This window comes from Castanea sativa, chromosome 12 (genome assembly GCF_040712315.1).
Source record: "Castanea sativa cultivar Marrone di Chiusa Pesio chromosome 12, ASM4071231v1".
Lineage (NCBI taxonomy): Eukaryota > Viridiplantae > Streptophyta > Magnoliopsida > Fagales > Fagaceae > Castanea > Castanea sativa.
The window spans coordinates 44,056,647-44,072,377 of NC_134024.1; positions in this window are offsets into that span (position 1 = coordinate 44,056,647).

Sequence of the window (15,731 nt, forward strand, 5' to 3'; positions counted from 1 at the left end):
TATAGTTTAGGATGCTAACTGTGCATTTTAAATGTTTATGATACAAAGTGTAATTTAGGTTATAGCAAAGGATGGTAAATTGTAATTTTTACTTCTTGTTGTTGGTAGTCAAAAAAGTAATTTCAATGGTGAGTTCAAATTAATACCAATAATAACTTACCACTTAAAATATGTTATAAAAGTGTTGTAAACATGTTATGAATGTAGCACTTCTCATTTTGGGAATGGGTAGATGTGACCAAATATTTTTCATAAGTCATTAAATAATGTAATGAATCACATGATTTAACACATAGATGGTCTTATAAACCACTAAGTAATCTCCTTCAAACCAAATTTAGTAGAAAACTTTATCAATTTTAAATGAAATAATCATAAAATCAATTTTTCTCTTTTAAAAATGTTAAAAGACTTTTTTTTCCAATTAATTTTTAATTAGAGGTAAATTGTATTTTTAGCTCTTAGAATTTGGGTAATGCTCAATTTTCTTCTTTCAAGTTTAAAAATATTTGATTTGGTTAATTAATGAAATTATAAATAAATAAATAAATTCATTCTTGAAATATGTGGTAAGTTCAACTCTGGTCTTTTATATATAGGGTTTGTTAGATTTTGGCACCCTCAAATATGTGATTGCTTCCACTTGGCCCCTGGGGTGCCCCAGCATCCACATTGTCACCTGGAAATAAAAAAAATAAATGGAGAGAATTATATTATTTTTTAACTTTCAAGGACCAAATGAACCGACCTCATATTGGAGGAAAATAATAATAATTTCCCCTTTAATTAAAACTATTATTAATCATATTTTTTCAAATTTTATTAAATAATTTTTACTTATAGTTTCATTTCAATAATTTTAGTTTGTATCTTAAATTTTTTGTTTTGTTTTATTTTCTAATTTAATTTGTTGGGTAACATATGAGTAAAGTCACATATTGAATAATAATAAAAAAAATTAAGTGTTGTCTCTATATGGTATATTAACCTTTCAATAGGAATCTCCCCAATATTGTTATCTCCACAATAAGTGGTGTTATAGTTTAGGGTAGTGTGTAGCAAGGTGTTCAAGGTTCCTTGCGCAATTGAAGCAGCAATATAGCAAGCTTAAAGGGGTCTAACAAAGTAGTATGATGCTAGATCACTGTGAAGTGCAGAATTGACATGTGATTCTCATAGATGGCATATGAGAGCTCTATGGATGACACACTCCATTTAATCTACATCCACACCCCCTCTAATAGGAAACTCAGGATTTTTAAAAGCTTAAAAAAAAAAAAGTTTTTGAAGTCTTTTTTCAGTCATCCAGGAAAGGTCAGTGTAAAATGTAAATATTTATTATTTTAGAGGTAAGTATAATAACATAAAAATTTAAAGGGAGGCCAATGCAATTTTTCCTTTTTTTATTCATCTATCATAATTTTTTTTTTTTTGATAAAAAACAATGATATGTGATGATACGCTTTTGTCCAATAACTTAATATACTTTTACTTTTATTTTATAAACTATTTTACTATCAGCTTTGATGATGATCAAATTCTTTTTTTTAATTTTACATGTGAATTTTCATTAATTTGTGCATTATCACTCGACTAGTATTACATAATAAAAGTGGCCTCCAACACGATGCTTCTTTTTTATATGGCTCACTAATTATTGAGATAATTTACAAAGTGTGAAACTATATCATCAAAGTTTTAAGAAATTTACCTTGCAATTCTAATTGAAATTATATTACCAAAATTTTCCAAAAATATCTCTTGCATAATAAAAGTTATGTATTATATATTTTGGTTTTGTAGAATGAATATTCTCATCTTGTTACTTTATGTTTTTTTTTCTTCTTTCATCATTTGATAAATTATAAGTTAACTTAAAATACTAATACAATTTATTAAAGTCAAACTCTATTTCTAAAGTTCAAAAATATTACTCTTATTAATTTTTAAGAAGTATAGTTTTTAAAATTTTAAAAGATGGTTTATTATTTATTGTAATCAATCACCATAAATTTTTGTATTGTTAATAATTCCAAACATATTATATATGAACACACACATTGTACTTTCACCATTTAGTACCCAGCAAATACATTAATATTATTAACAAAGTTTCTTTAAGTGAAACATAACATTCTCAACAAAAAAAAGTGAAACATAACATTATTGCAAACTTTTCAATAAGTTTAAAATATTACTTCAAACTAAATTCTCAAAATTTTTAAGAATATTAAATGAGTTTTTTATTATTTTAATAATTTATTATACAATATTAAATTTTATTTTTTTGAATACTTATCCTATTTGCTTTGACCACGTAATTTGAGGTAATTTTTAATCTTTTATTTTTACTATTCAGTTTTAATATATTATAAATTCTGCACGAAAATTTTAAGTTTAAAAAAAATGATGAATTTAGTCACTAAATTATTATTCTATCTAATTTAAATTGTATTATTAAATTAGTTTCTTTAATATACATTTTCCTTCTTATCCTTAGTATATAATATTACTACACAAATTCCCCTGACATTGGAACAGGGACATAATGGGAAATCAATTGAAAATAAAATGTTCATTAAGCGAGAAAATTTGTGATATTATACAAAACAATTAATTTAATACCACATTTTTTTGCAATTACTAATATTATTTTTTTTAATTGGTAATATAATAAAAATAGTATCAATGATTGTATGTGTAAGTGCAAAATTTGTACTCGGACCCAACTAAGTGATGGGTTCAGGCTCAAAAAGACTTATACAATAAAATTTATAGAGTGTGAGCTTGAAACCTAGGTTTTATGGATATTGGACAACAGATAGGTGGGCTAGATCGCCACCATCTACGCAATCAATGGATGAAAATAACATAAATTTTCATTGGACATAAGCCAAGGATCACTTATATTGCTTTTCATTCCTTAAGCAAAATATTACAATTGGAACTGATGTATACAGTGCTTTCTTTCTCCTTCTCTTTTTTTCCGATCCCCCTTTCTAATGTCTTTCCTGTCCTTTTATATCATTCTTCTTCTTCCCTTCATCTCCCACGTGTAGCATAAATCACAAATTAGATACTTGTCTCATCCACCACCCTTTGGAAGTCTTCAAACAATAGCTGGAAGGCTGAACATTACTGTTCAAAGGTCATTTTCCATTAATGCGGTCAAAGTGGTAGGTGGAGGGTCTTTAATGCGGTGATAACAGCCTTTTCCCTTGATATTTTTCATACGTTCTTCCTCTCTACAACTGTGTGGAACACATCTTTACCCACTAAGCCTTCCAGAATTCTCTCCCCCAAACATCATGACGTGTCATACGATCTTCACTTGACTCAGTCGAGGAGATGCCTCTCCTCGAACAACCTCATCAATCTTTCCAGCAAGGGTTGGCTCGTGGGCCTCAAAGACTTTGTTCGAACAGGCTCACACCACCGAATTAGGCCCAATGCCCAAATGCGTGTTTTAACTATTTTACCTCCACAGTATGAAAATAATATTTCTTCAACCACAATTTATTATTTTAACAAGTTGTTAAAAAGGACGTGAGAAATTTTAAAACCATATACAAACAAGGTTTAGTGATAGCCTAGTGATAATGTTATTTATGGTATTTTTGCTATGTCCATTTTTTGTGATTTGAATCTCACTGCCACCTCTTATTTACCTCCCCCCATTATTTATGGAATATGATTCTCTATTTCAGGTTATCTCCATTTTGTCTATTTCCTAGTTAAAATTTTATCTTTCTGGATCTAACCATAAACAGACTGTCATGTTATTTAAAATATTAAATAATTAAGTCAATAATACAACTTTAAATTTGTATCATGATATGGGGAGATCCTTTCCCACCATATACCTAAGGTAAATTAAAAATGATAATTACATTCCCCTCATTTAAAATTTGAAGAAATTAATACTCCTCCATTCTATTTACATTAGTAGCATAATATTCTAAATTTCTATAAGAAACTTCTTTAAAAAGTTTAACCATAGTTAGTAAAAACATAAGATAAATTTAGTATAAAAATGAAAAGTTTATTAAGCACCAAAAGACTTGCAACAGCAAATCTCTCCATTGCCCATTGACAAAAAGAAGAAAAAAAAAAAGCAAAAATCATACATAATATTTTTTAATTAAATATTTAAAATTGTGGATTTTAATTCTAAAATGGAGGGTAAGTTTGGAAACTTGCCTTTGAATAAAAACTTTGTATTTTTTATTAAAATATATTTTGATCAAATGGATGTCAAATGCCAATAAAAAAAAAGTTTTTTCCCTTTAATATTTGGGTGAATTGAAGTTCATAGACCTCAAGGGAATTATACCAATTTTTTTTTTCTCATACCAAACTGCCACAGCTGACATGCATGTTGGCACATTTATAAAACCTGTGCCATGAAAATGTTGTTGCCAATGCCATATGATGACCTTGCCTTTGGTTTTTGGAATCAAAAAATTTGGCAATGTTGACAAAATGATGGTGAGGGGTGAGGGGTGTGGAGTGACTCTCGTGTCAAATGCTTTGGCAACAAACTAAAGTGAACCACAGCCATGTGTTTTTTTATCTTCTAGAACACTCCACGTCCATGTTGACTTTGTTGTGGCCTTTAAAAATTCAAAATAAATAACAATATTTTCTTGGAAGATATTGATAAAGAAGAAATGATTAGTTTTATTAAAAAAAATAAAAAAGTAGTTGAAGAGTCTAAAGAATGTGGGTGATGTGAAAAAAGTTGTTGATGGCAATGAAAATATCAAAGTAACAGAGACCAGTAAAACCAACTTCCCTCCAGCCACATTTCTCTCTCCCTCTTTTCTTGGAGAGACTTGAGAATGGGTGCGTGAGTGTCATTCAAGAATAAGGAAAGAAAAAAAATTATTAAAAAAACATTGAGACATGTTTGAATTACGTAATAAAATAATTCAATTTATTATATCTTATTAATTTAAATTTTTAGAAGAATCGGTAATTTAATAATTTTATTTTTTATCTTTAAATTATTAAAAAGTTCATTTTTGTCCCTAAATTATTAAATTTTGTATAATTTAAGGATCCATTTAGTTAGATAAATGTAAAAGTGGGAGGAAAATAGTGAGAGGATTGAAAATATTTAGTTTTCCTTCATATTTATTTGGTTGAGAGATGAAAAGTTTTTTTGTTTGGTTAAGAAGAAAAATGAGATAATAGAAAATAGATTTGGTAGAAATTTATTATTACGTCCCTTTTAGATAAAATAAAAAGTAACACATTATATTTTTATTACAAATTTGTGTATGAATGAATAATTCATTAAAAAAGGCACAAGAAATTCAAGAACAAAAAATATTTTCTTAAAAAAAAAAATTAAACTAAACTGACGTAAAAAGAAACAAATGAAAAAAAAAAAAAAAAAAAAGAGAAAAGGATAACTCCTTGAACAAGGCTGGGTTAATAGCAAAGGGGAAAAGACAGAAAGTAATGTAATGTACCTGGGTAATAGGCGAAGAGCAAGGAAGAAACAGACCATTTTGTTCAAAATGAAGGGGGTAATTTCGTCCAAAATGCCTAGTCTCATTTTCTCTCTCATTTTCTCGCCAATTTGGAGAGATGAAGTTTTGATGAGTCCGGAGAGAAAAACAACCGAACTCTATCAATTTTCTCCTCTCCTTTCCTTCCAACCAAACACCCTTCCTACCCATTTCTCTCCTAGTTTCTACTTTTTTTTTTATCCTCTCTAAAATTACTCCAACCAAACATAGCATAAGTTTCTATGGATCACCCTAAAATTTTTTATAGAACCACCACTAAATTAAGCTCGATATGTTTATGAACAACTCGATTATTTTACAACCATAATCTCAATCTAAATTTCAAATCGGTAAAGCATAGTATATCCAAACTTTAATTTATTGTTTTTTTTTTTTTTGTGTGTGTGTGTGTGTGTGTGTGTTGTGAGTGTGCTTTTTCTTTCTCTCATTTGGGTGATGGGAGGGAGGAATTGTGGTAGGGATTTCAAGTTTTTTTTCTCTTTCGGATACTTGACATGATTAATCATGTGGACATCACATGTTACCCAACTTTTTAAGTTCTTCAATCATCCGAAAAAGGAATAGTTTGTTCGTCCTCATATTGCACTTTAATAATTGCAAAGACTCATTTGATTGATCTCGTAAGTTCATGGCCAAGTTTAGGAATAAGGTCTGTTAAATATTAGCATTGATACACCATGTTGAATATGCTAATATGAATGCGGAAGCGAAAGCATAAAGTATAGAATCCAATAACACTCGAGAGTTACGTGGTCCAACCTAACGACCTATATCCACGAAGGAAACTCTAAAGGGCTATATCAATAATATATTAGAGTGTAGGGATTTCAAGTTTTTTTTCTCTTTCGAATACTTGACATGATTAATCATGTGGACATCACATGTTACCCAACTTTTTTTAAGTTCTTCAATCATCCGAAAAAAGGAACAGTTTGTTCATCCTCATATTGCACTTTAATAATTGCAAAGACTTATTTGATTGATCCCGTAAGTTCATGGCCAAGTTTAGGAATAAGGTCTGTTAAATATTATCATTGATACACCATGTTGAATATGCTAATATGAATGCGGAAGCGAAAGTATAAAATATAGAATCCAATAACACTCGAGAGTTACGTGGTCCAACCTAACGACCTACATCCACAAAGGAAACTCTAAAGGGCTATATCAATAATATATTAGAGTGTAGTACAAATCCTGTGTTACAATGAACCATAACATGTGTATATATAGTAGACTAAACCCTAGACTAATAGACTTCTAGTACAAGTAGGAGACTTGGCTTGCACGCAAAGTAGAATTAGGCTTGAGCTTATACTAATGGGCTAATATATCTCTAACACCCACTCTCAAACTCAAAATGGAAGCTTGATGAAATCTTGAGATTTGATAAGGTTGAGAAGATCCCTTGAATGAAGTTTGACTCTGTGACGGTAGTTTAAGGAAGGCAATGGTCTTGCAATGTTAATCCGACTTCTAACGATTGCATGACTATACCGGAGAGTTTTGACGGCAACAGTGGGAAGCCAAAGAAGATGTACGCAGCGAAAAAACACTGAGGAAGACAAAAATTGCTCTTAAATATACCATAAGGACAGAAAACCATGGCCACAATAAGGTGGCTCTAATACCATGTTAGAAATACTGAATATGTATATTGTATTTCTCAGTGAAAGAATAAATATGAGTGTCTTTATATATGAGGCATTTGAGTGCAGTACAAGTAAGTGTAGTAAGGGCAGTGTAACAATAATAGTCAAGTAAATGTGCATGAATGGATCTTATCCGAATTGAGTGACGAGGTGGAATGTCTTGTGCAAGATTTTCAGGCGGAGCAAGAGCAGGGGACCCAAGCTCAAGGTTGGGGTTGGGTAGCTCATCTTAGATCTGTTCATCTTCCACCTGTTCATTAAAGGGTGAACTGCGAAAGGGATCAATGATATCTGGTGGTTGGACAGAGAAGTTTACAGGAGAATCAGGAGCAACTACAAGAGGATCAGAAGCAACTACAGAAGGAATATGTGTTTCATCTAGAAAAAAATCTAAGACAGAGGAGGAAGATAGGGAGGCATGGAAGTGAGAGAGCTCGACAAAGAGGCGATGTTCCCAAAAGACAACATTGTAGGAGATACGAAGATGATGAGAAACATGATCATAACACCGATACCCCTTTTGAGTTTCGCCATAGCCAAGAAAACAACAAAGCCTTGACCGAGACTCAAATTTGTTATGCTCATGTGGTTGAAGAAGAACGAAACAGACAGAATCGAAAGAGAAAGGTGATGATAATCTGGAGATGACCCAAAAAGGCACTCATATGGAGTTTGATTTTGGATGATAGGACTGGGAATGCGATTAATAGCATGAACAGCATGAAGTGCAGCTTCGCCCCAAAAAGGAGCAGGAACTTTGGCAGAGAGAAGGAGAACACGAACAGTGTCAAGAATATGACGAAATTTTCGTCCGGCTCTATCATTTTGGTGAGAGGTACCTGGACAAATTAGTTGATGAACAGTGCCATAGGAATGCAAAATAGCTTGAAAAGCATATTGAGTGTATTCGATAGCATTATCAGATCGAAAAATTTTGATGTGTTTGGAAAACTGAGTTTCAACCATTTTTGCAAAATTACAATATACTTGCAATAATTTAGAACGATGTTTCATATGAAAAATCCAACTATAGCGAGAGTAATCATCAACAAAGACAACAAAATATCGAGATCCACCAATACTAGAGACAGAGGAAGGCCCCATAAGGTCAAAGATATCAGTGAATATTAATTCAGTAGTATTGAAAGGCAAAGCTGGTTGTTTTCTTAACTGACATGAAACACAATCAAAATTTTCTGTAGACACTGAACCTAACAAACCTCTAGAAGTCAATTCTTGAACCCGAAAGGAAGATGCATGACCAAGTCGGGCATGCCAAAGTGCAAAGGAATGAATAGATGAAACAGCAGCAACTGCAACAATAGAAATAGGAGCAACAAGTGGAAGACGAAGGTTGTCCACGGGAAACAAACGCCCAACTCTGGATCGGTCCCAAGCTCCTGTCCTGTCCTCTGATCTCGCACAATACACCCAAAATAATCAAAGATAATGCAATAACTTAACTCAGCTAATTGTCCCACAGAAAATAAATTGTAAGAAAGGTTAGGAACATTAAAGACCCTAGGAACCGAGAGATTAGAGGTTAAAACAGAACTTATATTATGATCAGACATTGTGGAACCATTTGCTGTGCGAATATTAAGAGGGTGTGGTGCAGGTTTAAAGTAAGAAAATATGGACGAGTGAGGTGACATGTGATTGCAACAAGCAGAATCCATAAGCCAAGAGGTAGGAGACATATCAGATAAAGCTGAGAGAGAAGAGGAATAAGATACATTACCAACCATATGAATGACATTAGCGATGATGTTTATAAGGTCATCTCTGGGGTCTTTAATGTTCCTGACCTTTCTTACAATTTATTTTCTGTGGGACAATTAGCTGAGTTGGGTTATCACATTATTTTTAATTATTCTGGGTGTATTGTGCAGATTCGAGGACAGGACAGAAGCTTGGGACCAGTCCTAGAGTTGGGCGTATGTTTCCCGTGGACAACCTTCGTCTTCCACTTGTTGCTCCTATTTCTGTTGTTGCAGCTGCTACTGTTTCATCTATTCCGTCCCTTGCACTTTGGCACGCCCGACTTGGTCACGCATCTTCCTCTCGTGTTCAAGAATTGGCTTCTAGAGGTTTGTTAGGTTCAGTGTCTACAGAGATGACTGCAGTGAAAAAACACCGAGGAAAACAAAGATTGCTCTTAAATATATCATAAAGACAGAGAACCATGGCCCCAGGAAGGTAGCTCTGATACCATGTTAAATATTAGCATTGATACACCATGTTAAATATACTAGTATGGATGTAGAACCAAAGCATAAAATATAGAACACAATAATACACAAGGGTTACGTGGTTCAGCCTAACGGCCTATATCCACGGAGGAAACCCTAAAGGGTTACATTAATAATATATTAGAGTGTAGTATAAATCTTGTGTTACAATAAACCATAACATGTATATATATAGTAAACTAAACCCTAGACTAATAGACTTCTAATCCAAGTAAGAGACTTAGTTGCACACAAAATAGAATTAGGTTTGGACTTATACTAATGGGCTAATATATCTCTAAAAAGGTCAAATTTTTATCTGGTGTGCGTTTGGTTCCAAATTAAAAAGCCGGTTTATTTTACTATTTAACTTATTTTTGCTACTATTTATGGGTCACATTGTACTTTTTGATACTATTCATAGGTCACACTGTACTATTTCAGTTAACTTTTACCCTGTACTTTTAGCAAAAAAATTTTAATTTCAGCAAAATAAGCAAATCTCAAACAGATTCATAGTATATATACCTGCTTTCCTTTACTGGGTTATTGGTCTGGTTTCATTATTGTTTAATGTTTATCATTCCATTGAATTTGTTTTTATGTGTTTTATAAAGAATTTCATTATCTATATTCATGATTAGACGTCACTCATTGTATTAATTAATACCAGCACTAAGCTGCTGTTTTTCTTGTTCTCATTTCATTAATTTTAATAAAATTATAAAATAATAAAATTACAAGCCACACAACTATTTTATAATTTTTCGTAGTTAAATTAGATGACCTTCCCCCAAAATAAGATGTGAACATTATTTTATTTTATTTTTATATATATGGGTATGAACTATTTTTGATAAATCACACTCAGCCCCAGAAACAGTTTTTGATTTTATTTCTTTCTTTCTAATTTTCTGAGTAATCTAACAACAGGGTAAGTTATTCCCACCAAGTTATTTTTGAATGAGAGTTTAGACTTAGTTTGACAGAAGAATATACTACCATAGTTTTTTTTTTTTTTTTTTAAGTTTTCTAAAACTTTGTTTCCAATAACAACTATTCTTCATGCCATGTTTTCTGTAGTGAAAATTTTGTTGCTCATGAGCCATGAGTCATAACATAGCTGTTTGGGTAGTTTCTTACCAAGTCAGTGTCTATTATTATTATTATTATTATTATCATTATTATTCCTAACAAGATCACTGGAAATTTCAACTAATAACAACTCTAATGAACCTTTAAAAAGAGAGAGAGAGATAAAGGCCCAGGAAAATTCCTCTAGTTTTGATTAGAATTTGGATAAAGTTTAGTTATAAAATTGGTTGTAATCTTAAGTTAAAACCTTCTTCAATATATTTTTATTGGAGGTGAATTTTGAAAAATTCACCATTAGATTACATATTTTTCTTATATCCTTTATGCTTGCAAAATTTCTAGAAAATTAAAAATTAATAACTATGTCATCAATAAATTTTTTAAATTGCAAGTTTTTGTAATTTAAAATTATGCATAAAATATAAACTTATAGATCATATAGTAAATGTAAGGGCGAGTTTTGGATCCTAGGCCCAAAAAGCAACAGGATTAGGGCCCAAAGAGCCCAGTACAATTAATTCGTAGAGAGTAGGCTTACAGGCTAGACTTCAATGGAAGGACCAACGCTCACAGTGGATTAAGGATAGTAGGAAAGTAAAGAAAATTAAGCTGTATGCGAAGAAAATCACTCATTGGCCAAAATCCAAGAAGAGTAGTTCTTAAATATATTTCTTTTAGATTAGGAAACAATTTCAGTTCTAGTTGCTACAGCATATTCTCCATAATTTTTTTGATCTCCTTCCCCTGGAGGGTCTCTCCCATTATATAGTCCATTTTAGATGATCTTGGCCCTCCAGTTGTTGGTTGCCTAAGGTACCACTTAAGTGCTTGTCCTATCAAACACCTTCCTAAATTCCTTGTGAGTTGCAGCAATCAAGACAGCACTGTTTAGGGGTCTTCTCCACATAAATGCAGTTAAGAGGTTTGGTGAGAAGTATTAAATGTGGTGGCAGCCATCGTCCCTTCAATCAGGACTGACCCTTTCCCCGAAACTCCTTCTCTTAAGTATGACCTTCTCTGGTTACGTGCCCCTGAAGTGGCTTTACTGTCCGAGGATATGATCTCCTCGATGCTATTGTGGCCTCCTTGGTCTCAAGCATGACATGTGACAATGTAACCTTATCAAACTTCTATTCTCCACAGTAAATAATATTTGATTGACACAAAATTTGATATGTGTATTAAGAACATAAATTACATTCAATTTAATGATTAAAATTTTAAAATTTTTATTTTTTTTAATAAGGTTATAGTTTAAGGCTACAACAAATTTTGTAGCTAGACTTTGTTTTTAGAGTTTTATTAAGAAACGTCGACCATATTGGTTAAGATTACAATATTTAAGTGTGGAGGAATATTCTCCATCTACTTCTGTATTTTGTTTGTTTTCAATGAATTTTTTATATTCAGCCAAAATATATATATATATATATATATATATATATATATATATATATATATATATATATATATATATTCTCTCAATCTGATAAGTCTATCCACCACAATCATGAGGATCGAAATTTTATGCAAAATATGGAACCAAAAGGTCCAAAACATAACCCTAAAAAAGGGTGATGGTTCGGGAAATGGGATCCCACTCAGTTGGCCTGTATTTTGTTTGTTTTTCCTTTGTTTTCAACCAAAAAAAAAAAAATATTCAGTCAAAAATTAGGGAAAAGGGGGAAAAAAAATCTCATTCTGATAAGTTTATCCACTTCAATAATGAGGATCGTAATTTTATGCAAAGATGGAACAACGATTTTGTCATTTGGGGACCAAAACATGAACCTAAAATTTTTTTTACCATTCAAAAATATATAAATATATATATTAAAATTTAAAATTAAATTAAAAATGAAAAAAAAATCCAAATCTATTCAGTATTGACAAAATAAAAGAAATAGCTATCAAGAAAAAAAAAAAAAACAAAAGAATTGTTTTCAATCTATCAACTACAAGTCAACGTTACTTCAAATTCTGTGAAAATGATGTAAATTTTATTTTATACTGAAATTTGCAATAATTTTCCTTCTAATTTACAAAATTAAATAGATTACTAGAGTATCATCCATTTTGTTGTGAAACTTAGTTTTGATAATATTTATAATTAAAAATGTTTGTTATATATAGTTCCAATTGAAACTGGAGTAATAGTACAAGTACAACAACTCCATATACAAATTGATAAGGTTATTAATTTTCTTGTACTTACAAGTTATTGTCATAATTCAAAAATATTTAACAGTATTAAACTATATTATGCTCGATAAAGTACGAAATTTTTAACCCAAAATTTTAATTTTATTTATTAATAAAATACTATTTCAGAAATTTAAAATTCCAGAAGACCCTAACCCCTTGGTCCCGGGTTGATCTTATGAGCCAGGGTATGGTGGATCGAGAGTAGGATTTGAGTTTTGTCTTTCTCAATGTTTGTGGGTATTTGAAGGTTAGAATACTGTGATATTTTTAGTTTTTTTAATAATAAAAAAAAAACAAAATGAGAATTAAAAAAAAAAAAAGTTGTGGTTAAGATTGAAGAATGAAAATAATGGTATTAAGCCTGTTATTATGCATTCGAGCCAAATTATTGTTTTGTATTTTATATTTTTGAAAATTGTATGTGTTGTCATTGTCCCTTAAAACAAATCTTTTAAATAGTTGAGAACATATCATAATCAAACAGAACTTAAAAATATCTCTGGGTTAAATAATTAAAAAGCATAAATCCGATTCCACAAAAAATAATCGTTCTCTTTCAGTCTCATCTGACATGTCCATTTCTGATGCTGACTTTTATTTTATTATTATTATTATTTTTTTTTTTTTTAGTATTGCGATGGCATTTTCATATGTCTTAGTGTTTGTTTGGATACCATTTATTTTGCTAAAAATTAAAAATAAAAAAATATTTCGATTACTGTTCATTAATGAAATCACTGTTCATGGGACATGAACAATGCAAGAGGCGTTGGACTTTAAAATAAAAAAAGGCAAAAAACGCAAAACGTGGGATGTGGATGTGCAAACCAAACAGACACTTAGTTGAAAATTTTATTGGAAAGATACTAATACTAATAAATTTTAAAAAAATTCTTCTTACATAAAAAAAAAAAATCTGATGACCCAAAAAAAAACAACATAGATATAGAAAAGAAAAGAAAAATCTTTTTACTTGTAATCATGACAAATTGAACTACGTTAATAAACATGCAGTTTTAGTACTGCCATGTGGTGTTAAGTTCTATTTCCCCTCCCCTTTGTTGTTGGATGGGAGTATCAAAAAAGAAAAAAGAAAAAAAAGAAGAACAGGGTAAGGTATCCCTACCGAGTTACTTTTGAATGAGAGTTTAGACTTAGTTTGACAGAAGAATATACTACCATAGTTTATTTATTTATTTATAAATTTAAGTTTTCTAAAACTTTGTTTCCAATAACAACTGTTCTTCATGCCATGTTTTCTGTAGTGAAAATTTTGTTGCGCATGAGTCATGAGTCATAACTTAGCTGTTTGGGTAGTTTCTTACCAAGTCAGTGTGTATTATTATTATTATTATTATTATTATTATTATTCCTAACAAGATCACTGAAAATTTCAACTAATAACAACTCTAATGAACCTTTAAAGAGAGAGAGAGGCCCAGGAAAATTCCTCTAGTATTGATTAGAATTTGGATAAAGTTTAATTATAACATTGGTTGTAATCTTAAGTTAAAACCTTATTCAATATATTTTTATTGGAGTTGAATTTCGATAAATCCACCATTAGATTACATTTTTTTTTATATCCTTTATACTGGAAAAATTTCTAGAAAATTAAAAATCAATAGCTATATCATCAATAAATTATTTAAATTGCAAGTTTTTGTCATGTCCATTTCAAATAATGGTTCTCTTTCAGTCTCATGTGATATGTCAATTTCTGACGTTGACTTTTATTATTATTATTATTATTATTTTAGTATTGCAATGCATTGTCATATGTCTTAGTGTATATTTGGATATTACTTATTTTGCTGAAAACTGAAACAATAAAAAATATATATTTCGGTTACTGTTTATTAATGAAATCACTATTCATGAGACATGAATAGTACAAGAGGAGCTGGATCCATGTGGATGTGCAAACCAAATGGACACTTAGTTGAAAATTTTATTGGAAAGATACTAATACTAATAAATTATAAAAAAAAATTCTTCTTATCAAAAAAAAAAAAATATAATGACCCAAAAAAAAAAAAAAACCATAGATATAGAAAAGAAAAGAAAAGAAAAATCCTTTTAGTTGTAATCATGACAAACTGAACTACGTGAATAAGCATGCAGTTTTAGTACTGATGTGTGGTGTTGAATTCCATTTCCCCTCTCCCCTTTGTTGTTGGGAGTATCAAAAAAAAAGAAAAAAAAAGAACTACGTGAATAAGAAATATCTTTCAAAAGATAAAAAAGCAATTAAAAGTTTTTCTTTGGAATAAAATGATAAAAAAAATTAAAGAAATATAATTCCCCATAAAATTAAATAAGTCAAGAAGCAAAACTCTTATATACCCCACCCTCTCCTCCAAATCTCGAACTGAGGCTCCAACATTCCCTCCATACAGTTAAGGCATGAGGAAGTACCATTCACTTTAACTCACTCAAATGGTAATTACGATAAATTGAATCAAATATAAAAAAGAAAATATAAATTTATGGACTTATGTGAAAGTAAATGTTACTTTTATCAATCATCATAAGTTAACAACTTAGTAATAAATGAAATTAGGTGCGTCCATAAGATTGTTGATAAAAAATATACACATAAGAGACAAGTTATAAAATGCAACAAGTTCTTTAAACATTATTTTTGCCCATGTCTTCTTTTATCACTTAAACAATTCAATTCTTGAATGAATAGAGATTTGATTTTAATATTTCTAATCCGAATATTTTTTGTTAATATATGTCCAAATATTCTAAGATGAGTTGATAAGAAATAAACAATGAGTTGGCAGCACTATAGGGAAAACAAGCAATAGCACTAATAGGTTGTAGTTTCCTTGACAGTGAAAATGAAAAGGGAAAAGTAAAGTTGTGTTTTGAAATGATAAATGGACTGATATCTATACTATTTGAGAGAGTAATTATTGAACATTGGATTAATTTTCAAGTGTTTGGACAATTGAAAGGGCCAAGTATTATTTATTTATTTATTTTTATACAAAATAGAATTT